Source organism: Hyperolius riggenbachi, chromosome 6 (assembly GCF_040937935.1).
Source record: "Hyperolius riggenbachi isolate aHypRig1 chromosome 6, aHypRig1.pri, whole genome shotgun sequence".
In the NCBI taxonomy this organism is placed as follows: domain Eukaryota; kingdom Metazoa; phylum Chordata; class Amphibia; order Anura; family Hyperoliidae; genus Hyperolius; species Hyperolius riggenbachi.
In genome coordinates, this window is record NC_090651.1 from 39,934,369 (window position 1) to 39,956,629 (window position 22,261).

Below are 22,261 nucleotides of genomic sequence, written 5' to 3' on the forward strand. Positions count from 1 at the left end.
AGAAAAAAGGAACACAGCATAGTTATTTGTGTGCTAGGCACTGTACATACACATGTCTATCTCTTTCTCATCATGTCACATATCAGTTCGGGTATCCTTTAAGAATCAAGGTAGTCAAATACATTTTGACATAATTATGAGAAAGCAACTCAAGCTTGCACCATATTTAATTCATTTTTCTCCAAAGTTTTGTCCTAGGTGATATTTTCATTAATTAATAAAATGCCTTTAAAGGCACTATCACGCAAGAAAATCTTCAGAATATGTAGATGGCTGTTGGAAAAAGCAGTAATTTCCCACAATGCAACAAGGTTCACAGACAGCTGTCAGGGCCATGGTCATGACATCAGACTATTGGAGGGGCTTCACCACAGTATCAGCCATAAAGAACACCCCTCCCCCCATCTGATGATCTATTTGAAAAAGGTAAAGATTTCACCTGGGAAAAGGGGTATCAGCTACTGATTGGAATGAAGTTCAATCCTTGGCTACAGTTCCTCTTTAACCACTTCGGTACCAGCAGCCTCTGCCCCTTAAGGACCAGAGGCTGCTGGTACGCTAAAACGCTGCATACCGACGAATCGCCGCAATAATCCGTTGCTCCCGCCGGTCACGCCACTCTGTCCCCGCTGCAGGCTGCTCTCTCTGCCATCTCTATGACGGCAGAGCGCTGAGCGCCAGTCAGGAGCCGTTTTCATTGGCTCCTGACCCTGTCACTCAATGTAAGCCAATGGGATTGGCTTACAGTAATGACAGGGCCAGGAGCCAATGAAAACGGCTCCTGCCCGGCTCACAGTGCTCTGCCGTCATAGAGACGGCAGGGCAGCACATTGCGGCGGGGGCAGAGCAGCGAGAGCAGCGGGAACGGGCGGGGGCGCGCGGTGAATGGGACCTAGAGTTTACGTCCGGTCAGAACCGCAGCGCCCCCTGCCCGCCATAGATTTGTACTGCATCGGTCCCTAAGAAGTTAAAATCTGAAACATAAATACAAGTATATATTCTGCTTATCACTATCATTGTGATCATCTTGCCTGACCATGTTGCTTTCTGGGTGTCCAACCAGATAACACATCAACATCATGTCTGGTGACCTGTGATGAGTGTAATTAACTCCTAGTTTGCAATTCTCACATCATTTCTCATCCCAATAAACCAACCACATTACACAGATTCCTTGTTCACTCCAATGGTCACCTATAAAATAAAGATGGCCTACTAACATCCAAATCCTTGCATAATTTGGGTCCTTGCTATCTGAAAGATTTGTTGTACCTACACCGCCCACAACCTCATACCCAAAGTCCATCTCAAAGCATTTGGAACCAAAGTCTTCAGTAAAGCTGTACCTATCAAATGAAACTTCGTACTACGTTAAATATGGACAAAGTCATCTCTGCAGGAGTGTGTAAATCCAGATTGGAAGCCCAACTGTTCAGTCTGCCATTATTGACATATGTGCTTCTGTAAAAATACATCCTGCCACAAACTATTTAATCTGGAGATGCTATGTACTTTAAGTCCTATAGGAATGGGATAACGCTCTTTGCAAATGTTTCTGTTGATGTGGTTGCAATGACGAGGAGAGTAAATAGGACTAATCATGGTTTATCTCAGTCACTGTTGGATAGTCTTTGTGTTCATGTGTGTTTCAGCAGGATAAACATGTGCAAACAGCAAATGCTAATTACATTATGGGAAATAACTATCAAACATTAAGATCCCCTCCCCCTCGCTGCGTTCCTGCTGATGCAAACGCGCTCCTCGTCTGCCAAGATCCCGTACACTGTGGACCTCTGCTGCTATACAGCTCATTGATGCATTTGCACGGGGGTCACGCATGATGTGCAGAAACATGGGCCACTGTGGTCATTCAGGAAACCACTAATTAGGAAATAGGAGCCATATAGCAGCAGGTGGTCACAGTATACGGGACCTCGGCAGCAGAAAGAGGAGAAGAGAAGTGCATGTGCATCAGCAGGACTGGAGCAATGGAGAGAGAAGCAAGGCGTTAGGATGCAGTAATAGCTTGCAGTTGTAGTGTACTGTAGTGTAGCTGAGCTGGTGGGGCATCAGAGGTTAGTATAGTGTAGTACAATGTACTGTAGCCTAGCTGGTGTGTGTAGCATGTGTTAGTGTAGTGGTGGATGCAGCAGGGGTTAGTGTAGTGTAGCTGAGCTGGTGGGCATTAGGCTAGTATAGTGTAATATGTAGTGCAATGTACTGTAGCTTAGCTGGGGGTGCAGCATGGGTTAGTGTAGCGTAGCTGGGAAGTGTAGCTTACAGTAGCTTAGAAAGAGCTTAAGGGGGTTCATAAGATGCCCCTGCACCATAGACACACCAGGTTTAGTATTTTTTCCCTGATTTTTGCCCTCTGAAGCTAGGGGCGTCTTATAGTCCAGAGTGTCTTATAGTCCAAAAAATATGGTATGTCTTGCATTGTTTCCACAAACCATTGACTAATCAGCACAGCCTGCTGTTTTATAGGTTCCGATATGACCAGTGTTGTCTCAAGGCCATTTCAAGTTGGTTTGAGCCAAAAATTAAGAGTCAGAATGATAAGATTGCTACAGCAAAGCCCAGAAACCTCTAACAAGCTCTGTCTATATAAGATTACAGGATCAGTGAAACATGGGTACTTTATTTTAATGATCGCACATCTGTTGTGTTGCCATCACGCTCTTGCATGTATACGTTTTGTATGAGTAATCTGATGTGCAGTAAGGTCAGAACTTAGCCATAGATATATCCGGGATTTGATTCTACATAAGGATAATGAGCTTTACATAAAGGATGGTCTTATAGAATGATTAAGCTATATACTGCACAGTTGTGCCACTAAATTGGTTTATAAAATAGGGGTCACTATCTCAACCGCCATTAGTAAAAAATGTTTTCGATCTTGCAATGTGCTGCATTTAGGACACTTAGGGCTTGATTCTCTAAACCATGATAACGGATATCACGGTCGTGCTAGCTTTTTGCGCTCGTTATAACGTGTGTAATGTTTTTCGTGCACAATCGCAATCGCAACACGCGCAAAACGCTAGCGCGACTGTGATATCAGTTAGCGTGAATCAAGCCCCTAAAGTGAACCCTAGGTGTGAGAAATATGGAGGCTGCCATAGTTTTTTCCATTTAACAGTTTTTATTATTTTTTTTCTTTTGTTTTTATAATGAGTTTGGCACTAGCGTTGTGGTGGCCACTATTTAAATTCCCAACAGCCTATACTAACACGGGCACCTAATGTAAGAAACAAAGGAACAATAAGCTTGATATCTATAACATTCTGATTCATCCAGCACAAGGTATATGTAAAACAAAATATATAAATATACAAAAAGTTTTAATTGTTTTTTTCCCCCCTTTTTTTTTGTATAATACATTTCATAAAACAACACCACCAAAAACTTCACTGCCAAACATGATTCCTGACCTGGACATGATCTATATGGAGACTGTATGTTCTCCTTGTATTTGTGTAGGTTTTCTACAGGCACTTTCGCCCAATTTCCAAAAACATTCTAGTAGGATAAACAGCTTTTTTTACACTGTATTACCTGTTTACACAGACTCAGAATAATCGAGCAATACCACAAACAGTGTTTTGGAGAGGAAGCAGTGCTGCTGAGCTGCTCGGATACCCCTTTTCAAAATCCGGATCCGATTCGGATCTGGATACCCAGATATCCGATCCGGGTCGGATATCTGATTTCAAACATTTCCGATCCGAATCGGATATCCGACCTTAGTATCCGGGGTATCCGGCCGGATTCAGATATCTGGATAGAAAAACTGGAAGTGCCCTTTAAATTGCTTTAAAAACGTTTTTTAGGGTAAATGAGGCATGTAGCATCATTATTTTTTTAAAGGGGAACACTAATTGATGATGTGGGTACTTAAAATCCCCCCCCCCCCCCCCCCCAAAAAAAGGGCTGTCAATTATTAAATTATTATTATTAGGCCTAGGTTCCAGACAGCGGTCGTGAAGCCCACATTGTGTCCAAAGTCCAACCGCACAACTGGGACATGGCAATTTTCAGCCAAGACACCTCCAAAAAATTATGCAGCAATTGTGTTTTGGGTTAAATATAGGTGGTATCAGTGGCCTGTGGCACCCTGGCCTGGCGGTGGGAGCTGCACAGACAGCAGGAGCAGGGCAATGCAGCAGCAGCAGCAGGTGTAACGTTTGCCAGGAGCATGCATGTCACTTGCCAAGTTGCCATGTGTCACATGTCACTTGCCAAGTGTCATGTGGCACTTGCCATGTGTCACTTGCCATGTTTCACGTGGCACTTGCCAAGTGTCACGTAGAACTTGCCACGTGTCACTTGCCAAGTGTCGTGTGGCACTTGCGAAGTGCCACTTGCCGCGTGGCATTTGGCAAGTGCCATGGGACACGTGGCACGTGCCACTTGGCAAGTGCCGCGTGACACGTGGCTAGAGTTGGGACGAACGGTTCGCCTGCGAACGGTTCCATGCGAACTTCAGTGGTTCGCGTTCGGTTCGCCCCATAATGCACCATGAGGGTCAACTTTGACCCTCTACATCACAGTCAGCAGGCCCAGTGTAGCCAATTAGGCTACACTAGCCCCTGGAGCCACTCCCCCCCTAATAAAAGGCAGGCAGCGGCGGCCATTACGCTCACTCGTGTGCCTGCGTTAGTGAGAGTAGGGCGAGCTGCTGCAGACTGTCTCTCATAGGGAAAGATTAGTTAGGCTTAGCTTGTTCCTGGCTGCATACCTGTTCTGTGAACCCACCACTGCATACCTGTACTGTGAACCCACCACTGCATACCTGTTCAGTGAACCCACCACTGCATACCTGTTCAGTGAACCTGCCACTGCATACCTGTTCTGTGAACCCACCACTGCATACCTGTACTGTGAACCCACCACTGCATACCTGTTCAGTGAACCCACCACTGCATACCTGTTCAGTGAACCTGCCACTGCATACCTGTTCTGTGAACCCACCACTGCATACCTGTTCAGTGAACCTGCCACTGCATACCTGTTCTGTGAACCCACCACTGCATACCTGTTCAGTGAACCCACCACTGCATACCTGTTCAGTGAACCCACCACTGCATACCTGTTCAGTGAACCTGCCACTGCATACCTGTTCTGTGAACCCACCACTGCATACCTGTTCAGTGAACCTGCCACTGCATACCTGTTCTGTGAACCCACCACTGCATACCTGTTCAGTGAACCTGCCACTGCATACCTGTTCTGTGAACCCACCACTGCATACCTGTTCAGTGAACCCACCACTGCATACCTGTTCAGTGAACCCGCCACTGCATACCTGTTCAGTGAACCTGCCACTGCATACCTGTTCTGTGAACCCACCACTGCATACCTGTTCTGTGAACCGACCACTGCATACCTGTTTAGTGAACCCACCACTGCATACCTGTTTAGTGAACCCACCACTGCATACCTGTTCAGTGAACCCGTCACTGCATACCTGTTCTGTGAACCCACCACTGCATACCTGTTCTGTGAACCCACCACTGCATACCTGTTCAGTGAACCTGCCACTGCATACCTGTTCTGTGAACCCACCACTGCATACCTGTTCAGTGAACCTGCCACTGCATACCTGTTCAGTGAACCTGCCACTGCATACCTGTTCTGTAAACCCACCACTGCATACCTGTTCTGTGAACCCACCACTGCATACCTGTTCAGTGAACCCACCACTGCATACCTGTTCAGTGAACCCGCCACTGCATACCTGTTCTGTGAACCCACCACTGCATACCTGTTCAGTGAACCCGCCACTGCATACCTGTTCTGTGAACCCACACTGCATACCTGTTCAGTGAACCCACCACTGCATACCTGTTCAGTGAACCTGCCACTGCATACCTGTTCTGTGAACCCACCACTGTATACCTGTTCTGTGAACCGACCACTGCATACCTGTTCTGTGAACCGACCACTGCATACCTGTTTAGTGAACCCACCACTGCATACCTGTTTAGTGAACCCACCACTGCATACCTGTTCAGTGAACCTGCCACTGCATACCTGTTCTGTGAACCCACCACTGCATACCTGTTCAGTGAACCCACCACTGCATACCTGTTCAGTGAACCCGCCACTGCATACCTGTTCTGTGAACCCACCACTGCATACCTGTTCTGTGAACCCACCACTGCATACCTGTTCAGTGAACCCACCACTGCATACCTGTTCAGTGAACCCGCCACTGCATACCTGTTCTGTGAACCCACCACTGCATACCTGTTCTGTGAACCCACCACTGCATACCTGTTCAGTGAACCCACCACTGCATACCTGTTCAGTGAACCCACCACTGCATACCTGTTCAGTGAACCCACAACTGCATACCTGTTCAGTGAACCCGCCACTGCATACCTGTTGTGTGAACCCACCACTGCATACCTGTTCAGTGAACCCACCACTGCATACCTGTTCAGTGAACCTGCCACTGCATACCTGTTGTGTGAACCCACCACTGCATACCTGTTCAGTGAACCCACCACTGCATACCTGTTCAGTGAACCTGCCACTGCATACCTGTTCTGTGAACCCACCACTGCATACCTGTTCAGTGAACCCACCACTGCGTACCTGTTCAGTGAACCTGCCACTGCATACCTGTTCTGTGAACCCAGCACTGCATACCTGTACTGTGAACCCACCACTGCATACCTGTACTGTGAACCCACCACTGCATACCTGTTCAGTGAACCTGCCACTGCATACCTGTTCAGTGAACCCACCACTGCATACCTGTTCAGTGAACCTGCCACTGCATACCTGTACTGTTCAGTGAACCCGCCACTGCATACCTGTTCTGTTCAGTGAACCCGCCACTGTATTCCTGTTCAGTGAACCCGCCACTGCATACCTGTTGTGTTCAGTGAACCCGCCACTGTATACCTGTTCAGTGAACCTGCCACTGCATACCTGTTCTGTGAACCCGCTACTGTATACCTGTTCTGTTCAGTGAACCCGCCACTGCATACCTGTTCTGTTCAGTGAACCCGCCACTGCATACCTGTTCTCGCCATGGTGCGCACCAGTCCAGCACGGCCGTCACTACACAAACAGCTGTTTGCGGTGCGTTACACGGTGAGTTTGGTGTGTCAGTGTGAAGCAGTACCTTAATTACACTACCTGATTGATGTATACACATGCAAGATGTTTTAAAGCACTTTAGGCCTGTCATTTAGCATTCAATGTGATTTCTGCCCTTAAAACGCTGCTTTGCGTCAAATCCAGATTTTTCCCGGGGACTTTTGGCATGTATCCCACTCCTCCACCTGGGGGTCCAGGTGTTAGACCCCTTGAAACATCTTTTCCATCACTTTTGTGGCCAGCATAATTTTTTTTTTTTTCAAAGTTCGCATCCCCATTGAAGTCTATTGCGGTTCGCGAACTTTTACGCGAACCGAACCTTACGCGGAAGTTCGCGAACCCGGTTCGCGAACCTAAAATCGGAGGTTCGGCCCCACTCTACATGTGGCAAGTGCCACGTGCCAAGTACCACGTGTCAAGTGCCACATGACACGTGGCAAGTGCCACATGCCAATTGACAGTCAGACAGCAGAGGAGAAGACACTAGTGCACACTAACTGTGACACTGCCACTGCTCACAGTACAGCAGTTCTGTAGAAAGCTAACACAGTAGTACTACTACTCTAACAACTACTAGCACTGACTGCAGTACTACAGTACTAACTACACAATAACACAGTAATCCTAGCCCCTAATCCCTAACCTATACCTAAGACTAAAAGCTGGCCAGCAGGCAGCAGCTGGCCTGGTCTGTGCACAGCACACACACACAGACACATAGCAGCTGCCTGCAGCGCACAATCTGACTGTCACACAAATGACATGAAGCTAATTAATGATTTAACAGTAGTGTAGTGATAGTGAAGGGGTTAATCACTGAACAGCTTTTGGTTTATCACTGCTAGGCCAGCAGCACTGGAGCACACACTCTGACTGTCATACAATGACATCAATCAAGCTAATTAACGAATTAACAATAGTGTAGTGATAGTAGTGAAGGGGTTAATCACTGAACAGCTTAACACTGTGTACAGCCCTTGCTACTAAGCCCAGCAGCACTGAAGCACACACTCTGACTGTCACACTATGACATCAATCAAGCTAATTCACGATTTAAAAATAGTGTAGTGATAGTAGTGAAGGAGTTAATCACTGAATAGCTTTAGGTTTATAACTGTGTACAGCCCTTGCTATGCCACCAGCACTGGAGCATGTCTCTCAGTGAGCATTCAGCAAGCTAAGATGATATATCTCATCATGGCAGCCCTCCTTATATACAGGGGGGCTGGCCAGTGTTCTTTTCTGTGATTGGGTGCCAGGGTTTAGGCCGGGAGACCTCTGATTGGCTCAATGAGGTCAGGTGGGGCTGGCCAGTGTTCCCTTCTGTGATTGGTTGCCCTCTGGCTTCAGGCTGTCATCACCTACCTTAGTTACAGTATTTCGGATCTGGATATCCGCGTTATGTGCCCAAATATCCGCAGATAGCTATCCGGATTTTGGCCCAGGTATCCGGAATCCGAATCCGGTCGGATAGCTGAAAATAGTTTGGATATCCGGGTTATCCGGATGAGCAGCACTGAGAGGAAGAATATTTGGGGTACATATTAGGAAACTCTGGGAGGAGGTCACTTTTTTTCAAAGACATTAAAACAATATAAGTTCCATGCTGTAACGTACATTGTTGCTTTGTTGATAACAACCTTTCTTAACATAGAAAATCTCTATCATCTAAAATATTCCTAGTTCCAATGTACAAGGTCCACTTGTTTACATTAGTACATTGGAGTGGTTAAGTGAAACAAGAATTAATACTTGACTAAACATCTGAAAGAAAAAGAGTGTAAAAGCTAAGGCGATTTCTTGAGTATGGTATAATTCAAAAAGACCTTTGGGTCAGTGACTCACTTAAAAAAAATGAAATATGCTTGTATAGCCGGAAGCTCTTATCCATAAGACTGGCTCTCACTTCAGTTTTGAGAAAGAAATTGTAACATCTGAAACTATGGCGGCTGCGGACATGCAGGGTATACCCGCAGCCGCCTTTGTTCCCTGTTCTCAGGCCTCATCCGTTCTGTCGGTGTCTAGCACGCCGGGAACGGTACTGTCTCGTGCTCATAGGGTCACTGTATCGCATGGGCACGCGCGGAGACAGGACCTTTATGCTGGAAGAAGGCGCGTCAGCTGACCTGCTGGTCGGCTGACGTCAGAGGTGACTCACGCCGCTAGGATTGGCTGATTGGTATGGGGCGCGGCTGTGAGCTCTTCTCGGCTTCTTAAGCCTTCACTGGTCATTTGCAACTTGTCTGCTGTTGCGAATACACTCGTGTTAGCACTCAGACCTTAGACTAGTATCTGGTGTGCTTTGATCTGGGAGGAAACCAGGGATTTCACACAAGACTAGGACTATTGTTATATTGTATTACTGATTACCTGTGTATGATTCTGGCTATACTCTGACCTTGCTATTGCTCATCGATTCTGTACTTCTGCCTATCTGACCTTAGTTGCTGAACCTCTGCCTGATAACTCACCATTCTTCTGCCTCACGTTTCTGTACTGTATTCGCCTCTCAGTTGCCAAACCTAGCCTGTCTGACCCAGACGCGTATCTGAAGGGGTGCAGGCATGGCTAGTGCCATGGGCGCCATAGCACCCATGGGCGCCATGCCTGCACCCAACCTGTGACTCTACAGCCTCTATGCGCCCACCGCAATCCCAGTCTCCCGTCCCGCTGCCCTTACTCAGACCTCCAATCAGCGGCGAAGTGAGGAGGAGAAGGCGCATGGCACGCAGACAAAGTACCGAGTGCACTAGCGGAAGTGACGTCATTAGTCACTTCCCGCATTTGAAGCGCAGCCACTTCTGTGCGTGCGTATCATGCCTACCATGTGCCCTTTCCTTACTTCACCGCCGATCGGAGGTCTAATTGCTTCATATGACATGAAGGCAGCATGGACGGGTAGCGGTGGGTGACGGCGCCGGCGGCACTAATTGCTGTGAGTAGGGGGCACCGCACCTATCTACCTAACCTACGGGGGTCCCTGTCACTACCTAACCTATGGGGTCCCTCTACTACTTAACCTACGGGGGTCCCTGTTACTACCTAACACAGGGGGTCCCTGCCACTACCTAACCTATGGGAGTCCCTGTCCCTACCAAACATAGGGGGTCCCTGTCACTAAATATAGGGGGTTCCTGTCACTACCTAACATAGGGGGTCCCTGTCACTACTTAACCTATGGGGGTCCCTGCCACTACCTAACCTATGGGGGTCCCTGCCACTTCCAAACATAGGGGGTCCCTGTCACTACCTAACATAGGGGGTCCCTGTCACTACCAAACCTAGGAGGTCCCTGTCACTACCAAACATAGGGGGTCTCTGTCACTTCCAAACATAGAGGGTCCCTGTCACTACCTAACATAGGGAGTACCGGTCACTTCCTAACATGGGGGGTTCCTGTCACTACCTAACACAGGGGTCCCTGCCACTACCAAACATAGGGGGTCCCTGTCACTAAACATAGGGGGTCCCTGTCACTACCTAACATAGGGGGTCCCTGTCACTACCTAACCTATGGGGGTCCCTGACACTACCTAACCTATGGGGGTCCTTGTCACTTCCAAACATAGGGGGTCCCTGTCACTAAACATAGGGGGTCCCTGTCACTACCTAACATAGGGGGTCCCTGTCACTACCTAACATGGGGGGTTCCTGTCACTACCTAACATACGGGGTCCCCGTCACTACCTAACATATGGGGGTCCCTGTCACTACCAAACCTAGGGGGTCCCTGTAACTAACAAACCTAGGGGTCCTTGTCCCTTTCAAACATAGGGGGTCCATGTCACTACTTAACATAGGGGTCCCTGTCACTACCTAACATAGGGGGTCCCTGTCACTTCCTAACATGGGGGGTTCCTGTCACCACCTACCATACGGGGTCCCTGTCACTACCTAACCTATGCGGGTCCCTGTCACTACCTAACCTAGGGGGTCCCTGTAACTAACAAACCTAGGGGGTCCCTGTCACTTCCAAACATAGGGGGTCCCTGTCACTTCCAAACATAGGGGGTCCCTGTCACTTCCAAACATAGGGGGTCCCTGTCACTACCAAACATAGGGGGTCCCTGTCACTACCTACCATACGGGGTCCCTGTCACTACCTACCATACGGGGTCCCTGTCACTACCTAACATAGGGAGTACCTGTCACTTCCTAACATGGGGGGTTCCTGTCACTACCTAACCTAGGGGGTCTCTGTCACTACTTAACATAGGGGTTCCCTGTCACTACCTACCTAGCCAGTCAGCTGGAGTAGCCTGGCGAGGAGACACTCATAGCCTGCCTGATCCACCAGAGCCAGCCTCAGAAGCCTCACAGCTGGGAGCGACTGGTGTAAAAAGAAGAGAAGAGGTGATCTTTGAGGACTTATGAGGAAGTTGATCATTGTGGTGATCCGATTAAGCTGCTTAGACCTTATAATTTGGGTCTCATCTAAACTTGATAAGTCTGTACTTTAAAGGGTGTCTGGTGGTGGATATACAAGTTTGAAAAACCCTGTAGAGCTGAAGTGATTGAAAGAAAATTGCAATTTTAGTGTTTGCCATAGGCGCCATTTTACCTAGATACGCCTCTGGTCTGACCTCTCTACTCACCAGTGGGCCCTTGCCACTGGTGAGGTGCTCTTTTGATTAATACCCACCAGCTCCTCTGGTGAGGTTTAAGTTATACAGCTCCTGTGACTGATAGTACCTTACCAGCTCCTCTGGTAAGGTCTAGTTAAACTATTTAGTCGCTTGTGCTGATAGTACCTTACCAGCTCCCCTGGTAAGGTTTAGCCAAACTTGGTTGTTACTCCTGTTAGTACTTCACCAGCTCCTCTGGTGAGACCTATTATTTATACTACTGTTGTTGCAGCTAGTACCCACCAGCTCCCCTGGTGAGGGCTAGCACTGTTATTGCAGCTAGTACCCACCAGCTCCCCTGGTGAGGTCTAGCACTGTTGTATCAGATAGTACTCACCAGCTTCTCTGGTGAGATCTACCCATTTAATCTACTGTTGCACCAAACACTTTACACCTCTGTTTCTCAGCCGTCTATATTTGCATTATTGGTGATAATGCAGATCACCACATAATCGTGTATAGAGTCTGTATTATTGGTGATTTTGCAGATCACACAATAATCAGACGTCTGTGTGCTACACCAATCGTTACAGAAATAAAGTTAGTAGCTTCCATATTCTTCAGGTCGCTACCCCAAATAAGGCCACTCTTATGCAAAAGAATAGACAATTTTAAGTGCTGGTTCTAATGGGGTTTGGGAGTTTTTGCTTTGTGAGATGTTTAGTAACAAGATGACAGATACTGATCTTTTCACAAATATCTTTTTCAGGCAATCTCGATATTCCAGTAAATTAGTTACTTCTTCTGGTACCCTGCAGTCTATCTGGTCACTCAAAGTCCTCCCAATCAGCAACCTTGCAACTGTCAACTGCGGTAAAGTCTCCAACTGAGCCAGTCGGGGACTACTGTGCAAGCACAAGTAGACAAGTAGTCCACCACTTCCCTCCATTAAGGCCTAATGTCCCCCCGAACCTACTTCCAGGTTGGGGGGTTCTGTGTGCACTGTGCAGATGCTGAACAGTGGGCATGTCCTTGATAGCGTGCCCATGGCTGGAAGGGCTGACTGAATTTTTAAAAGGACTAAGGTATCCTTTAACCTCTTGCCGACCACGTCACGGCGACGGGCGTGGACGCGGCGGCAGCCCCAGGACCGCCTAACGCCGATAGGGGTAAGGTCCTTGGGGCGGAGATTGCAGAAGATCGCGCGCACTGATGCACGCGCATCTCCGCATGAATGACAGAGCAGAGCTCCACCATCAGTCTCCCAGCGGCGATCGCCACTCGGAGACTTTTAGATGCCGAAACCACCGTCTAATAGACCTGTACAGCGCTGCGATCTAAGGCAGAGCTGTACTGGGGACAGCCGTGTGACACGGCTGTCCCCTCCATTGGCTCAGGGGTGATCCGCCGTCATAGGCTGAAGCTTATGACAGCCGATCACAGTGATTGGCTGGTGAGGGGAGGTAGGGCGGGGATTAAAAAAAAATTATTAGAAAAATAACATCATAAATATTTGTAAAAAAAAATAAACAAATAAACACTGGGAGAGCGATCAGACCCCACCAACAGAAAGCTGGGGGGGAGGCACTTGTGTGCTGTGTTGTGCGGCCCTGCAGCAGGGCCTTAAAGCTGCAGTGGCCCTTTTTGTGAAAAATGGACTGGTCTTTACGGGGGTTTAACACTGCAGTCCTCAAGTGGTTAAGCTTTATGCACTGTACATTGAGCCTCTCTACATATTTTTTGAAAGTAACCTTTCTTCACTTAAAATTTTCCTATACGATATAATCTTGAGCATTCACAGTACAAACGTCCAAGGTCCACTTGTTTACACTGGTACACTGGAGTGGTTAAGTGAACTGAGAACTAACACTTATAATAACATCTGAAAAGTAAGGAGTCTCAAGGCTAAGGAGTTTGTTGAGTATGGTATTATTCAAGAAGACCTTTGGGTCAGCGATTTGCTTCTAACGCTCCTATTGCAGGAAGCTCTTATCAGTAAACTTAACTTTATCTTTGAGTTTTGAGGAAGAAATAAAGTTAACAGCTTTCCTGCCCCGTAGATGTCTAACCCCAATAAGGCCTCTGCCATGCAGGAGAATGCAGAACTCAGAGCCACAGTCCCATTGGGCCCCAGCAAGCCTCCTCAAATTGGTAGATATTTAGTAACGAGGACAGATTTTAATCTATTTACAAATTTATTTTTCAGGAAACACAGTGTTTCTTATAAGTGCATAATTCTTACCTTGAATGATGTTTCGCAAGAGACCATGGGAACACCATATTGGTTTCTAAGGGGGAATTTGAGAACTGAGATTTACAAAGCAGCCATTCTCCGATGTACATAAGCAGCACAGCTAGATAATACACTCTTAAGTTAGCAAAATTAAGCCCCCCATCTGCTTTCAGGAGATAGAGTTTCTGCCAAGAAAATCGTGGCATTTTGAGCCCTACAATAATCTAATAAAAGCTTTAATTAGAGCATTACTGTCTTTATGCTCCTGAAGCTATGGAACTGCTTGGAGTGGGTTAAGTAGCCTGCACTATGTATTTAAGCCAAGTTAGCTAGAAGCTCATCGGATATATTGCCAAACTTGAAGAAGGTTAAATCCTTATATTTGCCGAAGTGTTAGTCATACCCATCAATTCATGGCTAGAAGTTGCTTAGACTGGGCCCATGATTCTTTATTACTTGGTAGAACGGTAACTTTGACCCTTTTCTAAGTCTGTCTGAGTCTACAACCAAAAGCATATATGCTTTCAACACATTTTTCTTTGATGGGATTTGCCAAAAGTGGGCAGACCAATTAACAGGCACTATTATTCATGTCTTGTTCCAGGTTGCTAGCTTTGTTATCAGAAACAACACAGAAACGGAAAAGGAGCACAAAAAGGTATAAAATTGAGTAAAGAACAATTCACAAATGAAGAAAAGGAAAGTGTCTTACCTCAATAATGACAAATTCATACAAACAATACATTTTATTATGCACTGGCAGTGCGGAAGCGGTCTATGCCCACTTCCTCAGGCCGCAATAAAGTGCCTAGAATTATCAAATAATACAAAGGGCTTAATATTTAGGCACAAAAATACACGTACCAGCTATTGTATTTTTTGGACTATAAGAAACACTTTTTCTCCCCCAAAAGTGGGGAAAAAAAGTCACTGCGTCTTATAGTCTAAATGCAGGGAGTTCCTGACTTGTGAACGCCTGCCAATACTAACCTCCAACCCACTGCAATGTAGGGGACTCTGTGTACTGTGCCCATGCAGAGGAGGATACAGGGGGACAAACGGAGGACACGTTGACACCAAGAGGCATAAAGGAGGACACAAGGGGGACACAAATGGGTCTAGAGGAGTAGACAAGGAGGACAGAGACGGACACATGGGGACAGAGGAGGACACAGGGAGAAACAAGAGGTACAAGGGGGATTAATCCAGAAGATGCCCCTTCATTATGGATGTACCAGGCGTCTTATGATCAGGAGCGTCTTATAGTCCAAGAAATATGGTACATAAATAAACAAATGTACATAGGTGAGGGTTTTTTTTACAGAGTGTTCTCTAAAACATCTTGCAATCAGAAGCAAAAGCATACACATAAAAAGTGTCAATTGGGTCAGATTTCTGATAACTTGCTTGTGATAAGTATATATAAGTGGTTGTCATGACAACCGTAAGGTTAATTAGTATCACACTGTCAAAAAGGGGAAGGGGGTTCCTATATATTGATTCAGGACAGGTGTATAATAGCATGTTTACACTTTTGATGACATGATTGTTATTTTTTAAAAAGAACCTGCGGCAGCATCACAAAATTAAAAAAACAAAAAACAAAAACATACTACCTGCTCCACGCACCCTCCCTGATGCCACTTCATGCCGCTCTCCGTGACCCCGTTCATCCTCCGCAGCCTCCGATCCCCGGCAGATGAATCCAAGATGGCCACAACCTGGAAGTACTTCCTGGATCACGGCTTAGCTGCCGATTGGAGCAGACAGAGGAGTGAGACGACAGATGCGGAGAGTAAGTTGGTTGAGGCGGGGGGAGCAATGTGATTGACGGCTGGCCGGGCAAAAGAAGCCAGCGACAATCAGATTATCGCTAGTTTTTTGGGGGGCGATAGCAGAGCCCAGGGGGGACTGGTAGTGGCACCAGGAGGACACAGAGGCATGTAATTAGGCAGAGAACATGTCCTATAATGTATATATTTTCCGCCTCAGGTACTCTTTAAGAGCATGACCCTTATCCAGCTTCCTAGACACCCAAGTGGAATCGGGTTTATGCATCTCCAACTGCATCTAGTGGTTAGTTGCCCTCCATGCAACCTGCCTTTGTGAGTAGCTACATTGCCACCTTTACTACTACTACTTCCGTTTATGTTACATACTGCATCATTTAGGCTCCCATTATCGCACTCTTTTTTAGAGTGTTTCTCTGATAATTCTTGTTTTGCAATGGTTATCAAAAAGCACTGCTGCATTATCAAGTGTTGCATCTTGAAGCTTCGGGTCCTACAGGAGAAAAACATGTCCACTTTACAAATGTTTAGTTGTTGTTGAATCTCTTTGTTTTGTTCTTCATATGTGTCATTCTGTTCTTCCTCTGTACAGTTTCTTGCCTGATTTCAGAACACTACCCAGAGGTCCATTCTCATTGCTTCCCTGACAAAAACTGACCAAAAGGCCTACTATTAGGATTGGTGAGTTTCTGTCCAAGGCTTCCCATATGGTTGGATCACTGGGGATCCTCAGTGACAACCAGGACCAAATTTGTATATTTACCGACCAAGGCCCACCATCAACAACCCCACCGCCCACCCACCTCATTCCTGTGCTTCTCTTGTCCTGTGCTTGCCCCTCCCTTCATCCTGTGTTGTTCTATCTCCCCCCCCCCCCGTACTTTAATGTCCTGCACTGCCTTAGACCGTGTCTTTGACCTGCTGCCATTTACATGTTTGGCAATTTAACTGTGTGTCAGCGACTGCCTTGCCTCAAATCCGGCCATGGTGACAACTGGAGAAGAGCCCTGACAGGAAATTCAGAATTGAATTAACTACCTGCACATTAGAAGCTGAACAATACAGCAGATGTACAATCCTAATATTGCCTTTCCCAGAACTAGGCACTTTCATCAGAGATGGTAAAAGAGATACTAACATTTTTGGATTGCATGCAAACATGACAAAATCTGTATGCAGCTTAAAATTCAACCAGTACAAAAGAACTAGTAAGAAGCCCAATGGAGTATAACATATTTAAAAACAATATAAAAAAAGAAGGTAAGTGTGGGTCTTACCTTCAATGAGATGCTGGATGATTAGTTTGGACTTTTATTCAAATTGCACAAAGACTGCGCATTTCACGGCCCACCGCCGCTTCCTCAGGTCAATAAACAAAGGTGCTATGTCCACAATGTTACCATTTACTAAGTTCTGAGAGTCTGTTAGAATATGTTGGCACTTTATTAACTAATAATAATAATAATAATAATAATAATAATAACCGTCATCTGGATTCCATCACAACATAGTGAGGATCTCTGAAACATTAGTGAAAAATATACCAGATGTAAAATATTTCAATAAAAAAAATCAGCCACTCATGATGTCAATAACAACAAAAGACCAAAAAGAAGCATGAGGATAACATCTAAGGCAGCAGTTTGACTAGCTAGCAGTGGAGAGCCGAAATTTTGCATATGCAAAATTTTGCATCAAAATTCGCAATTATGCATCGTAATCGTAATGCGAAATTTCAGGGAAAATTGTAATGAATTCCGTATGTAATAGTAATATTTCATAATTTCGCGTAATTTTTCGTGTAATTTTTACCCAAAATTTCACATAATTTTGTGTCGACTTTAGTGGCTAATAACCAAAGTCCCTATACATGCTATTAACACCAACATTGGAGAAAAGTGGGTACAACTCAAAAAATGTTTTTTAAAAAGACCTTGTAGCTTTAAAAAAAAAATCAATTTTAAAAATGCAAAAAAATAAAAAATGGTTTTTAAATTGACAGTTTAAAAAATATTTTTTCTTTGCATTTTTAAAATCAATTTTCTCAAAAATTACAAGGTCTTCTTGGAAAATTGCGGTATTGTCACCATAAAAATCAAATTTTAACAGCAACTGGTCTGAGTGTATTAAGTGATAAAGATGCTAATCCTGCATTCAAAACTTGCAAAACTTTTTCTGCTGTTATAGTTTGTAGTTATCACATACTTTAGGAGCACTGGCTCTAGTGCCAAAGAGTTGAATGCTGGGAGTTCTTTTTATCTATAATATATTCCTCCTCTTCCATTTATTTCCCTGCCTAGCTGCTTATCAGAAACACCCTCTGGTCACTTGTGTTTACAAGCAAGACTGAGGTGACTCAGCGATTGGAGGATAAGATAGTGTCGTTCCTAGTATACACCTCCGTGGGAGTGTCTGAAGACTCTGGGAGGAGGGCAGCTAATGAATACACAATGAGCAAGAGAAGGGGGGGAGGAACAAGAGTCAGGAAGGATATGATGTCAGCATTAGCTTGGCAAGATGGCCACTGCCTGCAATAGGATTTTCTGATTTTCCTTTATAAAATTCACAGGAATCATTACGTGGATAGCACAATACATCTGTTATGTAAGTAGAAGTAGTATTGATCTACTTATATTTGTGTTTTTTATTTCTAGGTCAGCATGGGTGTCGCTTGTTCTTTAATGTATGTAGCAATTTTGGTGTCAATACCATGTATGGGGGCTTTGCTATTCACTGCCAAAGTCGGCATGAAATTACGCAAAATTACACCAAATTTTATGCGAAATAACGAATGACTGTACAAAATCAAATAAATGTACACATTATAATTACATATAGGCGAAATTGTGAAAATTTGCGTAATCATAATTAGCTAATTACAATCATCACTACTAGCTAGCTCTCCCTGCAGTTCCAGAGTCCTGGGCTCTACTCGTGGCCTGGGAACTCTCTGCATGGAGATTGTATATTCACCCCGCATTTGCATGGCTTTCAATGAATTTTGATTCCCTTCTCCAGCATCCCATTGCCACCGGGCAGTACGGTGGTATAGTGGTTAGCGCTCTCGCCTTGCATCGCTCGGTCCCCGGTTCAAATCCCAGCCAGGTCAACATCTGAAAGGAGTTCGTACGTTCTCCCTGTGTCTGTGTGGGTTTCCATGCAGACACAGGTTTGGGTTTCCCACATCCCAAAAACATACAGATAAGTTAATGACATGTGACAGTTAGTGACAAGATTATATATAGGCCTCAATTCATTAAGCTTTATCGAACATTTGATAATTTACCTCATGAGTAAAATCTAATTTTGAATTCACTTAGGTGTTATAGATTTATCAAATGTTTTATCGATAAAATGTTCAAAACAATCTATAACACCTGAGTGAATTCAAAATTAGATTTTACTCACAAGGTAAATTATTAAACGTTTGATAAAGTGTTTGATAAAGCTTAGTGGATTGAGGCCATACTCTGTACAGCACTGCGGAAGATGTCGGTGCTATATACATACTAAATAATAATAATAATAGTACCTGCTTGTCTTCACCCACATGGAACTAAACAGAGGTAGAGTCATTAGACCACGATTATGAATGCGACAATAGATTGTGAGCTTTTTAGAGGAAGAGTACGTAACATGAATTATGCAGTGCATTTTGTGGGGGGGAACCAAAAAAAACTATGCATAATATGTTGGCACTACATACATGTGTAACAATAGTAATCTTCTTTAGTTGATGCCTTTAGCAACCAGCACATCAAACAAGCAGATAAGATTTTCGTGACTGAATCTTGCAATCTCTTTATCATAACTTACCAGATACAAATACATACATACAGGTTACATACAGCGAACTAGTCAGTATTCACAGTGAAAAACATAGGATAATTTAGATCTGAATATGTATATTAAAAACAATAGCATAACAAGCAAATAAAAATGATAGTAGCATAACTGTAGAAAAGCAATATGAGGCACCCAAAAGTACAATAAAATAATTAACATACAATTAAAGCTCTGTAAAGGCAGCTCTGTGTGCCTAAAGGAGCTCAGAGGGTCACACAAACTGGTGATTTGTGCACTTACTTTGGCCCGAAGAAGCAACATCAGGTTGCGAAACACGTTGTCTTTTGTGCTGTTCTTTGAGAAGAATAAATTATTGGAAAAATGATTTAAAAAATGTTATTGTACTTTTGGGCACCTCCTGTTGCTTTTCTACTGATGTCTAGTCACCCCTGTTGTGGGTGGATAGAATTTGATGTCACTCACATAATCTTTATTTTTTTTACAGCTGCAACAACAAGCTGCAGACTGAACAGGGGAGGAATTTTCCCACTTGCTATACTAGTGGTTGTTGGCTCAAGCAACTTCAATCTGAGTATCCATTTTGCAGACTATATTAACCTCCCCGGCGTTCTATTGAGATCGCCAGGGAGGCTGCGGGAGGGTTTTTTTTTAATTAAAAAAAAACTATTTCATGCAGCCAACTGAAAGTTGGCTGCATGAAAGCCCACTAGAGGGCGCTCCGGAGGCGTTCTTCCGATCGCCTCCGGCGCCCATAATAAACAAGGAAGGCCGCAATGAGCGGCCTTCCTTGTTTTGCTTAGATCGTCGCCATGGCGACGAGCGGAGTGACGTCATGGACGTCAGCCGACGTCCTGACGTCAGCCGCCTCCGATCCAGCCCTTAGCGCTGGCCGGAACTTTTTGTTCCGGCTGCGCAGGGCTCAGGCGGCTAGGGGGGCCCTCTTTCGCCGCTGCTCGCGGCGAATCGCCGCAGAGCGGCGGCGATCAGGCAGCACACGCGGCTGGCAAAGTGCCGGCTGCGTGTGCTGCACTTTATTTGATAAAAATCGGCCCAGCAGGGCCTGAGCGGCAGCCTCCGGCGGTGATGGACGAGCTGAGCTCGTCCATACCGCTCAGGAGGTTAAAGAGACACTGAAGCGGAAAAAAAATTATGATATTATGATTTGTATGTGTAGTACAGCTAAGAAATAAAACATTAAGATCAGATACATCAGTCTAATTGTTTCCAGTACAAGAAGAGTTAAGAAACTCCAGTTGTTATCTCTATGCAAACAAGCCATTAAGCTCTACGACTTCAAAGTCGTGGAGAGGGCTGTTATCTGACTTTTATTATCTCAACTGTTATTGAACTATTTACTTTTTCTCTGCCAGAGGAGAGGTCATTAGTTCACAGACTGCTCTGAAAGAATCATTTTGAATGCTGAGTGTTGTGTAATCTGCACATATTATAGAATGATGCAATGTTAGAAAAAACACTATATACCTGAAAATAAAAATATGAGAATATTTTCTTTGCTGCTAATCTTCTAGTAATTATTTATAGTACACAACCAATTCACTATATCATATTTTTTTTTTTCGCTTCAGTGTCTCTTTAAAGTGAACCTCCAGACTAAAAATATACTCAGCAGCACTGAAAAGGCTTGGTGTTTCTTTAACAGTTTCACAGCATCAGAACTTTGTTTTTCTTACCCAAGACTCATTTTTAGCTGCACAGAAGAAAACTGCCCGTGCATTTTCCCCCTTATTTGGCTCATCCTGCGCCTGCGCCTAACTCCTTCTGGGTTTGAAGGAGGAAGTAGTGGATTTAAGTGGACCACAAGTGGAAGGCATTGGCTATGGGCGGTGGCATAGGTAAGTTAACCTCCCCTCTGCCGCATGATAACAAAATGTTATGCCGCCTAAAACATTTTTGATTAGGTATAGCTACATACTCATAGCTACTTGTAGCTAACAACACTAATCTGTTTGTCCTTCCGTCCTGAACACACTTCTTCCTGCCACACCCCTCTTTGATTGGTGTGCTGCTTTGTCCTTCCCCCCTGCACACCCCCCTCCTGCCCTGCTCTGATTGGTCATGGTGCTGTCTGTCCATACCGCACACATCTCTCCTGCCCTGCTCTGATTGGTCATGGTGCTGTCTCTCTATACATCCCTACAGCAATTGGCCGTAATACTGATTGGATGGCTACACGATTGCAGAGGAATGGCATACGCACAGGTGTGGTGGGATGGCATACACACAGGTGTGGTGGAATGGCATGTGCGGTGAAAGGGCTCGCATGACGTCCTGTGAGATGATGCTTACATTCCTGCCCCAGGCAACACAGTGCACACCACCAACTAGTTATAATAATAATATGATTATTATCACCACTATGTTGCTTTTGACACCATACAGGCAAGTGGCTAAGCACTAATTTTTCTTCCTTAAAAAAAAACAAAAAAAAACCTGTTGCCACACCGTGTCCTTGAAGCATTGACTATGCAGATGTATTTGCCTTGTGCTCCAACTCTTCACCCTGGTAGCTTATTGTGGTCCCAAATGCTAGGCAAATGCTGGTACCACACACAAGCAAGTAAAGAGCGATTCTTGATATTGAGGGTAACTTGTAGGGAGGCTTATTCAGATGGTGCAGAATTACAATTTCCACATTTGCGATTGGATCGGAAATCTGATTTACCGTAACTTGGTCATTCTAACCAAATCACAGAACTTGGAAGCATTGAATTAATCAAAGAATACAGAATTTT

General features: G+C 45.1%; 1 long non-coding RNA gene across 1 annotated transcript in view; it reads right to left on the minus strand.

Moving 5' to 3' along the window:
• Positions 1 to 22,261, minus strand: part of LOC137522406 (uncharacterized) — an 81,023-nt gene that overhangs the window by 33,608 nt on the left and 25,154 nt on the right. Inside the window, exon 2 of the long non-coding RNA XR_011022285.1 lies at positions 8,479 to 8,629. This is a non-coding gene — a long non-coding RNA (uncharacterized lncRNA). The remainder of the gene's footprint in view (positions 1 to 8,478; positions 8,630 to 22,261) is intronic.